The sequence below is a fragment of the Leopardus geoffroyi genome, chromosome B4, assembly GCF_018350155.1.
Source record: "Leopardus geoffroyi isolate Oge1 chromosome B4, O.geoffroyi_Oge1_pat1.0, whole genome shotgun sequence".
NCBI classification, from domain to species: domain Eukaryota; kingdom Metazoa; phylum Chordata; class Mammalia; order Carnivora; family Felidae; genus Leopardus; species Leopardus geoffroyi.
Window position 1 is genome coordinate 93,389,138 of NC_059341.1, and position 12,295 is coordinate 93,401,432.

The 12,295-nt window shown below is 43.4% G+C and overlaps 1 long non-coding RNA gene across 1 annotated transcript; it reads left to right on the forward strand.

Annotated features, from left to right (window-relative positions):
* The first annotated feature begins 1,140 nt into the window (after nt 1–1,140).
* LOC123591435 lies at nt 1,141–11,690 on the forward strand. Its single transcript, XR_006709317.1, has 2 exons — nt 1,141–1,204; nt 11,422–11,690. It is a non-coding gene; the product is annotated as an uncharacterized LOC123591435 (long non-coding RNA).
* Nucleotides 11,691–12,295: the final 605 nt, after the last annotated feature.

Below are 12,295 nucleotides of genomic sequence, written 5' to 3' on the forward strand. Positions count from 1 at the left end.
TTAGTCTGGCTCTGGATTTTGGGTTCTCTGCTGCCATTTACTGCAGCATGAATGGGTAAACATTTGATGGTTGCATTCTATGTGTCAGCCCTTCACTAGATAGAGGTGGCTACCAAATTCCTAAAATATATGTATACAGTTCCTCCAAAAGCTGAAGCCATATAACGTTGCAATATGAGAAACAAGGGAGCATATAGTCTTGCTGTATTTTCTGTTTTTGCTATGCAGTTTTTTTTTCACTTCTAGATACACTGAAGATAGTTACAGGATCTGGAAACCATCTACTATAAAGCAATGTTGAAAAATCTAGGGATATTTAACCCGGAGAAGAGAACTCTGGTTGGAAAATGACTGGGGCAGTTCTAAGCTTTCCATGACATTCATGAGATCTAGAGGAAGAAAGAGCATTATCTCCAATGCCTTAAGAAGAGCAAAGAGATTTAGTTCCTGGGAACCTCCAGCAACCCCCACCCCCTGTGTAAACCAGGGTTCTCCAAGAGCTGATATCAAGGTAGTATCATATGTGTTGAGCTTTTTGTTTTTTAAGTGTATTTATTTTGAGAGAAAGTGTGAGTGGGGGAAAGGCAGAGAGAGAGGAGATCTGAGAATCCTAAGCAGGCTTCATGCTGTCACCTCAGAGCCCAATGCAAACCACAAGATTGTGACCTGAGCCTAAGTCAAATGCTTAGAAAGCTGAACCACCCAGGCGCCGCGGTATGTGTCGGGCTTTCTTAAGGGAAAATGCACTGTGAAAGGAAATAGGGAGCTGGGCAGGCGGAAAGAGCAGTGAGCCCCTGATGGAAGTCTCATGTGGAGTGAAAGAAAGAGGGAGAATGTGTTTTTTACTGCTGTGCAGTCTAAGCAGAAGCTTAGAAGAAGCCTTTAGCTGAAATCAGCTGACAAAAGAGCTCAGAGTCTCCCAGAAACCAGTCTGTCTTAGTACCCTTAGGATCTGAAAACTTGGGGATGAAGTTCAAAGTGCAACACCTGGGGCCCCCGGTCAGTTACGAACCTGTGATGGGAAGTGTGTGAGGTGCATTCTCACGGCCACTACATCTCTCCTCACGTCGTGTTGGTCAATTATTGAATCAGTCCTTGTGACGGGATTAAATGCCCTGATTGGCTGAGGGCCTGAAATTCATGAACCAATCACTCCGACCATGGCGATGGGATTTCCCAAAGGCCCATTAAGTCCACTGTCAAGGTGAGCTTCCCCTCCACCTATGGGTTACGGGGAGGAGGGGCTGATACCTACATAAAAGTCTTTGTATCCTTAGGAAGGGGAAAGGGGAATAACGTCTATGATTTTGCAGTTCGTCCCCTGGGAGACGTGATGCCAAAACCTGTGCTTTGCTTGTCTGTACCACAGCATCTCTTACAATCTAGGGTGACCACAGTTTTTAAAAGTCGTGGTGTTTGGGGTAGGGGGGTGGGGATCAAAGTCAATGCCACTGAAAAATCCTTCTGTTATCTATGAAATATGTGTCGCCATGACTAGTTTCAGATCATTTCATAAATTGTTGATGAGCTGGCATCTTGTAGTAGAAATATAACAATCATGAGAGCCAGTATTTCTGGAGCAATAAATATATCAGAGGGTTAAGAAACTTTCTAGAGAGCACAGCAAATAATTCAGTGACTGATTGATAGCAAACGTGTAACTTTTCCTCCTCCTCCTCCTCAAATTCTTACTATGACTGTCTCTACTCCAGCTGTTGAAGGCTCTCGAGGCTGGCATGATGCCATTTGAGACAGCAAGTTGCCCTTAACATTCAGTCATTGCAGGTAGCCAAATACTACTAGGCGCTACGGAATTGTAGCATTTGGCTGACTTTGTAAAGAGAACTGTTTTACGCCTCCATTGTGGCTGCTTGGCTATGCGCTGATAGGCACCAAGATCATGTGGAGCTGGCGTTTTAGGGAACGAGTAGAGAGACAGACAAGGATCAAAATAAGGAGGGCCATGGAGAGAATTTCAGCGGTCATCTCAGTGACAAATCATTTGATTGCTGTAATCCCTACCGTGGGTAGGCCCTGCTTTAAAGAACGCAAATTAACAACACAGATAAAAGGGTGATTATCCACTTGAAAAGGCGTCATGAATTTACAGAGGGATTCACTATAAAAGTCCCTTCAATATCAATAAAATGCATTTGAAGTGCAATCCATTACATATCATACTTAATGTTTTTTTCAATAGGATTAGCACTGGATTAAGGGCTATTCACATACATACGTTTTGAAGAAATTTATTCAGGTAGCTTCAGCAAAATCAAATTTCAACACATTTTGATGTCCATACTTTGAAGAAATACTCATTAAGGTCCTACTCTGTTCAAGGCACTATATATACTACCCTGTGCTAACACTTGGTCTCGGGGGGAGACCAAGACCCAAGTTCAGTAGGTCTGGGGGGGAGAGGCTCAGAGGCTTCCTAGCACGTTTTTAGACTATGCTTTGAGCAGCAAGGGCTTCTAGAAAATCAAGCTGGGAAATTAGGCAGAGACGGAGAGATGTGAGGCCTGGAGACTCCCAGCCCAATACCCCTGATGGGTGAGCCTGGGGAGGCTGCTGGTTGCGCCCAGCCAGCGGGCAGGTCTCCCGGAGCATCGCGGCCACCAGCGCTAACAGCCGCGTGCCCCCAGCTCCTTCGGTTGCTGCTGGACACTGGCTGTTGTAGTCCCTGCAGCTGGAATGAATTCCTAGTTGCAGAAATTGCTTCAGTCTCCAAGACCTGAGTGGGAGCCCCCGGTGGGCCAAGCCTGGGTAGGACACATCTGCGCTCTCTTCCTTGGAGGGAGAAAAGTCGCTATCTGCTTTTTCTGCTTCTGCAGCGGAAGGCAGGCCCTACTTCCCGCCATGACTCACAGCAAAATATTCCCCAAACTTAGTGAAGAGGTTCAGATGCTGGGCAGCCAAAAAGAAAAAGAAAAAAAAAAAAAAAGATGAATATCCCCTGTGAACGACAGGAGTTTATGTGCAAAAAAGAAGTTAGTTCTGCAGCTCAGCTTTACGCCAGTCATGGCACAGAGCTGAAATTCCCAGGAGCCAGGTGGGATAGCGTTGGGCCCACCGCTCCTCTCCCCAGCCTCGGACGGAAGCCGCGGGATCTCCTGGGTTACCTGCCACGATCCTTGGCCCTTTTGTTACTTGGGGTACAAAACGTTCGGCGGTCCGACTCTCCTTTGCTCTATTTCACTTCTCATTTAACTGCAAATTTGTCTCGTGTCAGGAGTTTCTTTTCTGGATTGGATGTGTGACGGTTGATGAACTCCCAAGCTATCTAGTTTATCTTCCTGATGGGGTTTACAGGGTAATTTCTCCAATATTAAAAAAAATAAAGTTAAATCTTATGCTGTGGCTAAGAAGAATGAGAAATGTCAAAGTGTATGCCTGTTTGTTCCCCTTTTAGGCTCACTAGCCCCATCCACTGCTGTATGCTGGTTTTCATTAAAATGTGACATTTATCTTCCCAAAGTGAATTTGTCTTGCTCTGATAGGAATAGCAAAATGTCACAATTTACTGCAACAAAAGTAAATACAGGAAAAGACAAATGATAATTTTCAATGAAAACCATAATTTCAAAATAATGGGTTTCTTAAATATACAATACTCTAATAGAGGCAACACTATTGTCATGAGAATTCAAATAAAATAAATTCTGATGTCTGGTGATGGGAATATATTGGACAAAGACGCTTGTTGCCAAAACACTGCAATGGAGACTTTTATTGCCACATATACTCTCCCATTAAGAGTCATGTAGGGGGGCGCCTGGGTGGCTCAGTCGGTTGAGCGTCCAACTTCAACTCAGGTCGTGATCTCGCGGCTTGTGGGTTCGAGCCCCGCGTCGGGCTCTGGGCTGACAGCTCAGAGCCTGGAGCCTGCTTCTGATTCTGTCTCCCTCTCTCTCTACTCCTCCCCTGTTCATTCTCTCTCTTTCTCAAAAATGAATAAACATTAAAGAAAATTTAACAAAACAAAATAAAACAAAAAAAGAAAAAATCATGTAGGGCAAGAATCACAGACATTTCTTGCCTTAGAAGTGAAGCTGGTGGCTTTCGACTTTGCTGGCTGAGACAGGGAAAAGGATGCCCAGGACAATCAGCCACTTGGTTGAATTCCCCCACTTAAAAAAAAAAAAAAATTATTTATTTGAAAGAGAGAGAGGTGCTTGGGGGAGAGGCAGAGGGAGAGACAGGGAGAGAGAGAATCCCAAGCAGGCTCCATGCTCAGTGCTGGAGCCCGACATGGGACTTGATCTCACAAACTGTGAGACCATGACCTAAGCCGAAATCAAGAGTCGGACACTTAACCCCCTGAGCCCAGGCACCCCTCAATTCCCCCAGTTTTGAATCAGATGTGAATACAGCCATCAGTAAAAGGGTCCAGCTGCTGGAGGGGCATGACTCCTCGATGCTGGACGGACTGTCACGGACCACGGGTTCCACACCACAGGGGAGACAGAAGAGATCTTCACTCTTTTCTTCCCCGGAGAAAAGGGAAACACTGAGCCCACCTAATTTAAAAACTGACCACGGATAATGTAAACATTTGCTTCATAGCTGCAGCAAAACAGAAACGTGTTGGTCTTGAGCTTCGAGGACCTGATTCGTTTTTATTCTGACACTCTTTCCCCATCTGAAGAATAAGAGGGTTGGAGTAAAAGATCACAAAGATTTTTTCCTCTTTAAGACTGCATGGTTCTCAAGCTGAGACTCATTTACCTCTACAGTATGCTCTGTTGGAACAAGAGGGGCAAGATTGGGAAGGGACCTCATCCACAGATGGGGAGAGATAAATAAACTTTAAATAGACAGAAATAGCTGGAGAAAGAGGGACATAAGGAGAGGTCTTCGGGGGGTGGACATTAAGAGGACTTGTGGTCAAAATAAACCATTGTTGCTTTTTCCGCTCCCTGAGGCTGTGGAAGGAGAGACGCTTTGACACAACCATTAAGCTGACTGTCCTCAGCAGCTTCAACATACGTGTCTGACTGAGATCGTCACATTAATTCAGCTGTAGGTGAAACGATTTTCTGATTACCGGTGGGGACAAGGGAAATCAAGTCCCACATTACAGTTTCTCTTCCATTGATCTTTAAGGCGCTCCTTTTGAATGAAGGACCAGCAATTCCTATACTTAGAGTTTGAAACAGGATTCAGAACCAGGGTAGGTAGACATAAGAATCAGGAACGAAAAGGTAGCCCCAACCACTGCTGTTAACCGTCTAAGGGAAGGCTTTTGTTTTTCAACATTTTTTTTTTTTCCAGTATGTTTAATAGGTTGAGAAAAAGAAAAGAAGAGCCTGGCTTTTAACTAAAAAAGTAACAGGTAATTCTCTGCTAGTTGAGACTTACACGGATTAGAATAGATTTACGTACCAGTTTTGGTTCTTCTTCTTTTGGTTTGAGTCAGGAAGGGGAGCAATACCTCCATACAATGCTTTGTAAAGCCCCACGGTGTGCCAGAGGCTTTCACACACATGACTCAGCATTTGCAAAAACTGTGAGATTGGTCCAGGATCCCTCATTTCGAACGTGAAGGTGGCCCCTCTGAGGTGTACATGAGCCTCGAGTTTACACAGGGGTCAGACTCTGGGCTCCTCACTTCAAGCCAGGTGTGTGCAGAGCTGTTACTCAGCTTCCGAGCTCATCCGGAAGGAGCTTGGCTGTAAAAGGGGAATTACAGTTGGCTGAACCGTAGGTCAAGACACCAGCAAAGGTCTGGAGCCATACTTGCCCAGCCTGGAGCCATCAACGTGTATTGGCACTGTGTGCCCTGTGTGGGGCAATGATGCGCATCATAGCTTTACCGGTTGAATAACCGAATGAATGATGGTGCATGCAGAGTCTTGTCCAAAACAACGAATCTTTCTAAACACAAGAAATTGAAATGTTAACACAAGGAAAACCTTGGATTGAGACTAACGTGTTCCAGGAGTGTTCTGCAAGACGAGCAAGCGTTTCTAATAAATTTTACCTTGATAAACGAGCGATGTCTTGCGATATGAGTAGTATGTGACGTTGAATGTCACATGATCACAACCTGAGCCAATGGTTCTTGAAATTCGCTTTGAGGGGCGCCTGGGTGGCTCAGTCGGCTGAGCGTCCGACTTCGGCTCAGGTCATGATCTCGCAGTTCACGGGTTCAAGCCCCGCATCAGGCTCTGTGCTGATGGCTCAGAGCCTGGAGCCTGCTTTGGATTCTGTGTCTCCCTCTCTCCCTGCCCCTTCCCCACTCATGTTCTGTCTCTCTCTGTCTCTCAAAAATGAATAAACGTTAAAAAAAAAAAAGAAAAAAAAAAAAGAAATTCGCTTTGATATGCACAAGTGCTGCATGTTTCCAGAACAAATTATGCTCGCAAACCAAGGTTTTACTATATTTTGAATTGGGCTTTTTGTCTTACCTTCTGGAAATGAATTTTGACCTAACTAGTCAGATTGGTCCTATAACTTAGGTAAACTGCTGAACCTTTTCCTGGTCCTATAACTTAAGTAAACTGCTAAAGTATTTTTTTAATGTTTATTTATTTTTGAAAGTGGGAGAGGAGCAGAGAGAGAGGGAGACAGGGGATCTGAAATGGGCTCTGTGCTGACAGCAGAGAGCCTGATGTGGGGCTCGAACTACAAACCTCACACCCATGAACCATGAGATCATGACCTGAGCCAAACCAAAGTTGGATGCTTAACTGACTGAGCCACTCAGGCGCCCCACCAGGAGTTTACTTTTGAGGATTGTAGTGCAATGGTGAATGACCAGGTGCACTCCACAACTTGAACCCACTGACTTGTGAAAAAGAGACTTTCTACAGGGGTGAAACTGCCTATTCTTGCATAATTTGTCAGAACTGCCAAAACAAACCCAGGCCAGCAGTTTTCTGTTAGCAAGTGAATTTTGAACTGTTTGCTAAGTAGCAAAGTCAGTTAAAAACAGTTCTTCGTATTCTAATAAAGATTCTATTTCATGTAGGTAACTTTACCTGTTATCAAGAAATAGGAGACTCACTTTAAAAAAATAAATAAATCATAAGCATCCAGCAACGCATTCGGAATTGAACAGAACTAACACTGTCATAATTTGCTTTCTCAACTACGAGAGATTTCAGACAAGAGTCCGTCTTAAGATAAAGCAGGGTTTACAAATAGGTTTAAAAAAATAAAGAAATTGTGGGGGAGAAAGCGTTCAGTAAATTTATAATTGTGCAACGTTGGGAATAAACATCAATCGCGAAGGGACAAGTGGCTACTAAGTCATCATGAACTATGATGATGGAGATTCATGTCTCTCCCTCCACTCTTTACCTGTTTCCACACCATCCCGCTTATGCACCATACTCTTATCTGGAAGGGAAAGGAAGACATAATGGGAATCACAAATGGAGAGCTATCTTTATGGGCATGGGAAAATGTCCAAACATATTGCTGACTGGAAAAGCCAGGTTCTAGGACATTATGTAGAATTACATCTTCCTGTACATATTCATAGAGGGATATCGCTAAGGATATTCAGCAAAATGTAAATGGTGTCTATCTTCAGAGAATGGAGTTTCAAGTGATCTCTACTATCACATTTGTAAATTTCTGCACTGTCTGAATTCTTATAATGGGCATATATCATATTCACACTCAAGAAAGAAAGCAGGGAAATGTGTTTTTCAAAAGAGTGATAGTCGTAAGTAGCACTCATCAGCAACTGGTTTTAAAAACTTACCATTTTTTCTCAACAGAGTATAAAACAACAAAATTTTAAGGGCCCCACAACTTGGTGGTCATGTGTTTAATCAGCTTCCTACCATTTGAGTGGCATGTATAAATACATGCTCTGAACAGATTCCACCAAGATGGATGAAAAGCGAGATCTAAAGTCGTGATCTGGGCCAAACATCTGACGCTTTAGTCTGAAATAATACCAAATGTCTGTTTTCTATCATTTGCTAGAAGTATGTAAATAATGCAGTTTTCATTTGTCATGCAGACATCGTTAGAGTTATTGAAATGCAGGCTTGAGAGCAGGGGGAGGAGGCAAGGGCATTTGGTTTTACACCTACTTTCTAGGGGACATTTGTATGCAAGAGAAATCACAACATCAGTAACATCTCAAGCACAAAGGACATCTAGACATATGGGACACACCAGATGTCTATTTTAGATATAGCGACAAATTTCAAATGGCACTCCACTGTTAGATTAACATACCATGTTCAGGTACTAGTTTGGGCTAAGATTTTATTAAGTGGCTATCGTTCACTGTCTGTATTCAGAAATTTGGTGGGTCAGAATTTAGCGTTAGGGAGCTCAGCAGACAACTGAGATAAGAGAGAACTAGATCTGTGATTGAGCAGGAATGACTCTCCTCCCTGCAGACTTGTGCTTCTCTGCAGTGAATGGGTGTCGGCATTAGAACGCCAGACCCCATCACGCACACAGAATCTTCGCATTCGGTAAATGGTTACAACTGCGGTCACCAAGTGCCAAAAGTCTGTCTGCGGCGTGCGTGTTCCCAGCCTCCTTTAAAAGTAGTGCAGCTGTTGCCCTAATGGATGAGAATCGATGACAATATCGAGGAACGGAAATTGGTCAGTTTGATTAGTTCTAGCGGATGTCATCTTCGAAATGGACTAATTTGATAATACTGGAGCTTTTCCAAGGGAAGAAAGAAAATGAGGTTAATGTGATGTAAATAGATTATTATTTTCATCTCTGGTGACATAAACGATTCTAGAGGCAAAATGAGGGAAATAAGAAGGTAAGAAATGAGGGAAGCAGCCCCTTCTGTCTGTGGATAATTGCACGGTGGGCTGACAGCTCTGGGCCAGGGGATTGAGAGCGACCCTCAAACAGGCTGGCTTCCCCTGGATAATGGGAGCAGTAGCTCACATTCATGGAATGGTTAATGTGTTCCAGACCTTTTGCTAGCCGCTTCACATAGATTAGATGGTTTAATCTTCACCACCACCCTGCAGAGTAAGTAAGGACTGTTATCACTGTCATTTTACAGATGCGAAAATTGAAGCTTGGAAAAGTTAGGTAACTTCTCAAGGTCACACAGTAAGGAGTAGAGCTACGTTTGGACTGAGGGAGGCTGATGCCCCCTCAGGTCACCATTGGCTTCTTTCCCAGCGTGTGTGAGCGAAACAACCCGCCCATGCCCTTGTCCTCAATCCCAAATCCACTTTCTCCTTGGGAAATTGGGAATTAAAAAAAAAAAAAATTTATGGTTTTAGGGGCACCTGGGTGGCTCAGTCTGTTAAGCGTCTGACTCTTGATTTCGGCTCAGGTCATGATCTTACTTACGGGTTCGTGAGTTCACGAACTGTTGCTGTCAGCGCAGAGCCTGCTTGGGATTTTTTCTCCCTCTCTCTGCCACCCCCATCAAAATAAATAAATAAACTTAAAATAAATGTCTATGCTTTAGAAACGCGTTCCATTAAGTCCCATCAAGACCATTTTCATGCTATTATCTTTGAAATGCCCTCTTTCCACTTGCCTTCCCTCTCCCCACCCCGCCCCGCCCCACCTCCAGCCTACCAGTATTTCTTAAAATCTACAGAAGAGTTAAATACATACCTAATTAGAAAGCAAGAGGGAAAGGATGGGCCTGGAAGTGCTTAGAACTAACATTTGTGTTGAACTGTCTGGCACTGTTCTTCCTTACTCTGTCTAGTGACGTCAGTATGTCCAGCAGACGTTAAATATTCCCGGAGATAGTGCTCACCTTCTCCGTGGTTCAAGTTCTTTTGAAAAATGAGACCAAAGTTTACTCAAGGTGGTAAACTAGGGGTAATGCATTTTCAGCACTCAGGTCAGGCTTTGATGTCTCCACTAACCTAGAGGAAGGTTGTTGGGAGTGTGTGTATGGAATTTTCTTGCTCCCATCTCCCCCTTGGAGGGGAAATCAGGTGTTTTGTCCATAGACATTCTCTTCTCAACTCTTTCCATTTTTAAATGAAGGGTTTAATTATTTGCTTTCATTCTTTGAAATTTGAATTCATTTTGAAATACAATGTTAACCACTTTTATTACTATTGTTTATGTATCTGGACCAGGACGGTACATTATTCATTAAGGGTAAGCAACAATAATAAACCATCAGAAATACTAGAATTCATTTGTAGAGAAAATTTCAGGTGTACTCAGGATATCTTCAAAGTGGTCACAATCCTTTTAATAAATTAATAATCAAAATCTGTGCTAGATCATTGAGAGTTTAGATAAGCCATCAATCTACAAAAATTTGGCTGCTGAACGTGGAACAGTTGTTTTCAAAGATAATAGAGATTTGATGACATAGCATTGAGCAATGGAACTCTTAAAACTTGCATGCATGATTATTGGATTAGACCTCGAATGCGCTGCAAAACTTATAGTGTGAATGGATAAACCATTGTGATTTACATTAGTAAAACAGAAAAAGTAACTGAAACATCTTTGCACAATTGAAGAGATCTTCCTTCATCTTATTCAGCTTCCATAATGAAACTTGTATTACCACTTCAGTTTTTGTACCTTATCCAGATTCTTACTCAAAATATTAGCCAAATCATGTATTACCAGTGCTTCTCACTATTTAACGAGGTTCAAAATCTAACCATTTTATTAAGCACAGATGGCTTCAAAGGCCGAGAATCGCCAATATGTCTGCATAAAAGACTCTTGGGCAATAATGAGCAAGGGGAGATTTTCATTAGGAAGATGGAAAAATTGAATTAGTGAGCTGGATCTATAGGTCTGTTGCTAAGTTTAAAGGTCGCCTGCTTCTCCATGCTGATATTAGAAGTCACTCAATTAAGGGACAGGTTTTTGTGAGCATAAAATATTCTGGGCGAGGTGATATAGGAGGCATAGTGTAATGTACACATACTCTAATTTTAAGAATTCAGGGGATTAGAAATATGTACCTAAAATATTGTTAAAACTATACGGTAAGTGTGAAATGTCATTGTGCACAATCAGTGCTGAAGAATTTAGAGAGGGAGGGTTTGCTTCTGGTTACCGTAAGGGGGGGGGGGGAGGGGAGGCTTCATGGAGGAAGTAAGATCAACTTGCACTTGAAAGGAAGCTGTGGTGGGCAACATTGGTTGCCTAACCAGGCATCCACTCACCCTTTTTTTCATGTTTTTCAGAAACCCTCCCCCCCCCCCCCCCGCCCCCAGGGTAAACAAACTCCATATTTAGCTCCAAGGGAGAATTTTGATTAGTCCCCTGCTAAACCATTATGGTAACCCCACCCACTCTCCCCTGCCCTCCCCCATGGTTTATTCAGGGAATTAGGCCTAAGCCAACAAGTGGATGGCCTTTCCCTAGCAATTACTATTGGTCTAGGGGTAGGCACATGAGCTTAGTGGGTCCAATCCGTCTAAAAGGAAAGACTTTTGTTTCATAATCGGGAAGAAGATTTTTATTCTCTCCCCTGCCCAGGAAAAGGATGTTGGTTGCCCTAGTTGCTTCTGGCAGTCATTTTGAAATCATGAGAGACCCTGGCATGAAGACAAAGCTGGCACATGGAGAACGGCTAAGGCTGGAGAGAGAATAAGGGAGATCCAGAGTGGGAGCCCCATTTGTACTATGCCCACAGCTTGATCTGCCTCTAGATCTCTTATTATGTGACAGAATATGTTTCTTCAATGTTTAAGCCAGTTAGAGGCAGGTTTTCTGTAGCTTCCAGCCAAAAATCGTCTAAACTGCTACCAATTGTCGAGTTGGTTCCTTTCCTAGGATATATTTCCCTTTTTTCATAACAAAGGAAGTATGTACTAGTTTTGGGGGGCGGGGGGGGGGAATGGGAGGTGGGGCAGGATCTCTCATCCACCATTTGCCTTGTGGTTTAAATGGGAGTGATGATCTCTTAGTCCCAAGTAGGACTGGAAGCAGTGATTGATTCAGACATGGGCACAGAAGATATGAGGAAAAATTGCTAAGCCTTCTGAAAAGAAGCTTCTCTTTCCCATGGAAACTACCAGGTATATCTTTGTCTACTCCCCTGCATGACAGGGTGGGTAGAGGGGGCCTGTGTTAGTTCCCCAGGGCTGCCATAATAAATGACTACAAACTGGGTGCCTTAAAACAACAGAAATGTATTCTCTCAAAATTCTATAGGCTAGAAATCCGAAATCAAGGGGTTGACAGGCAATGCTCCTTCTGAAGTCTTTAGGACAGAATCTTTCCTTGCATGTTCCTAGTTTCCAGTGGTTGGTGGTGGACCCTGGCATTCCCTGGCTTGTGGCCCCATCACACGAATCTCTGCCATCATCTTCACAGAGAGCCTCTCCCGCTTCTCTCTGTGTCCAAACTT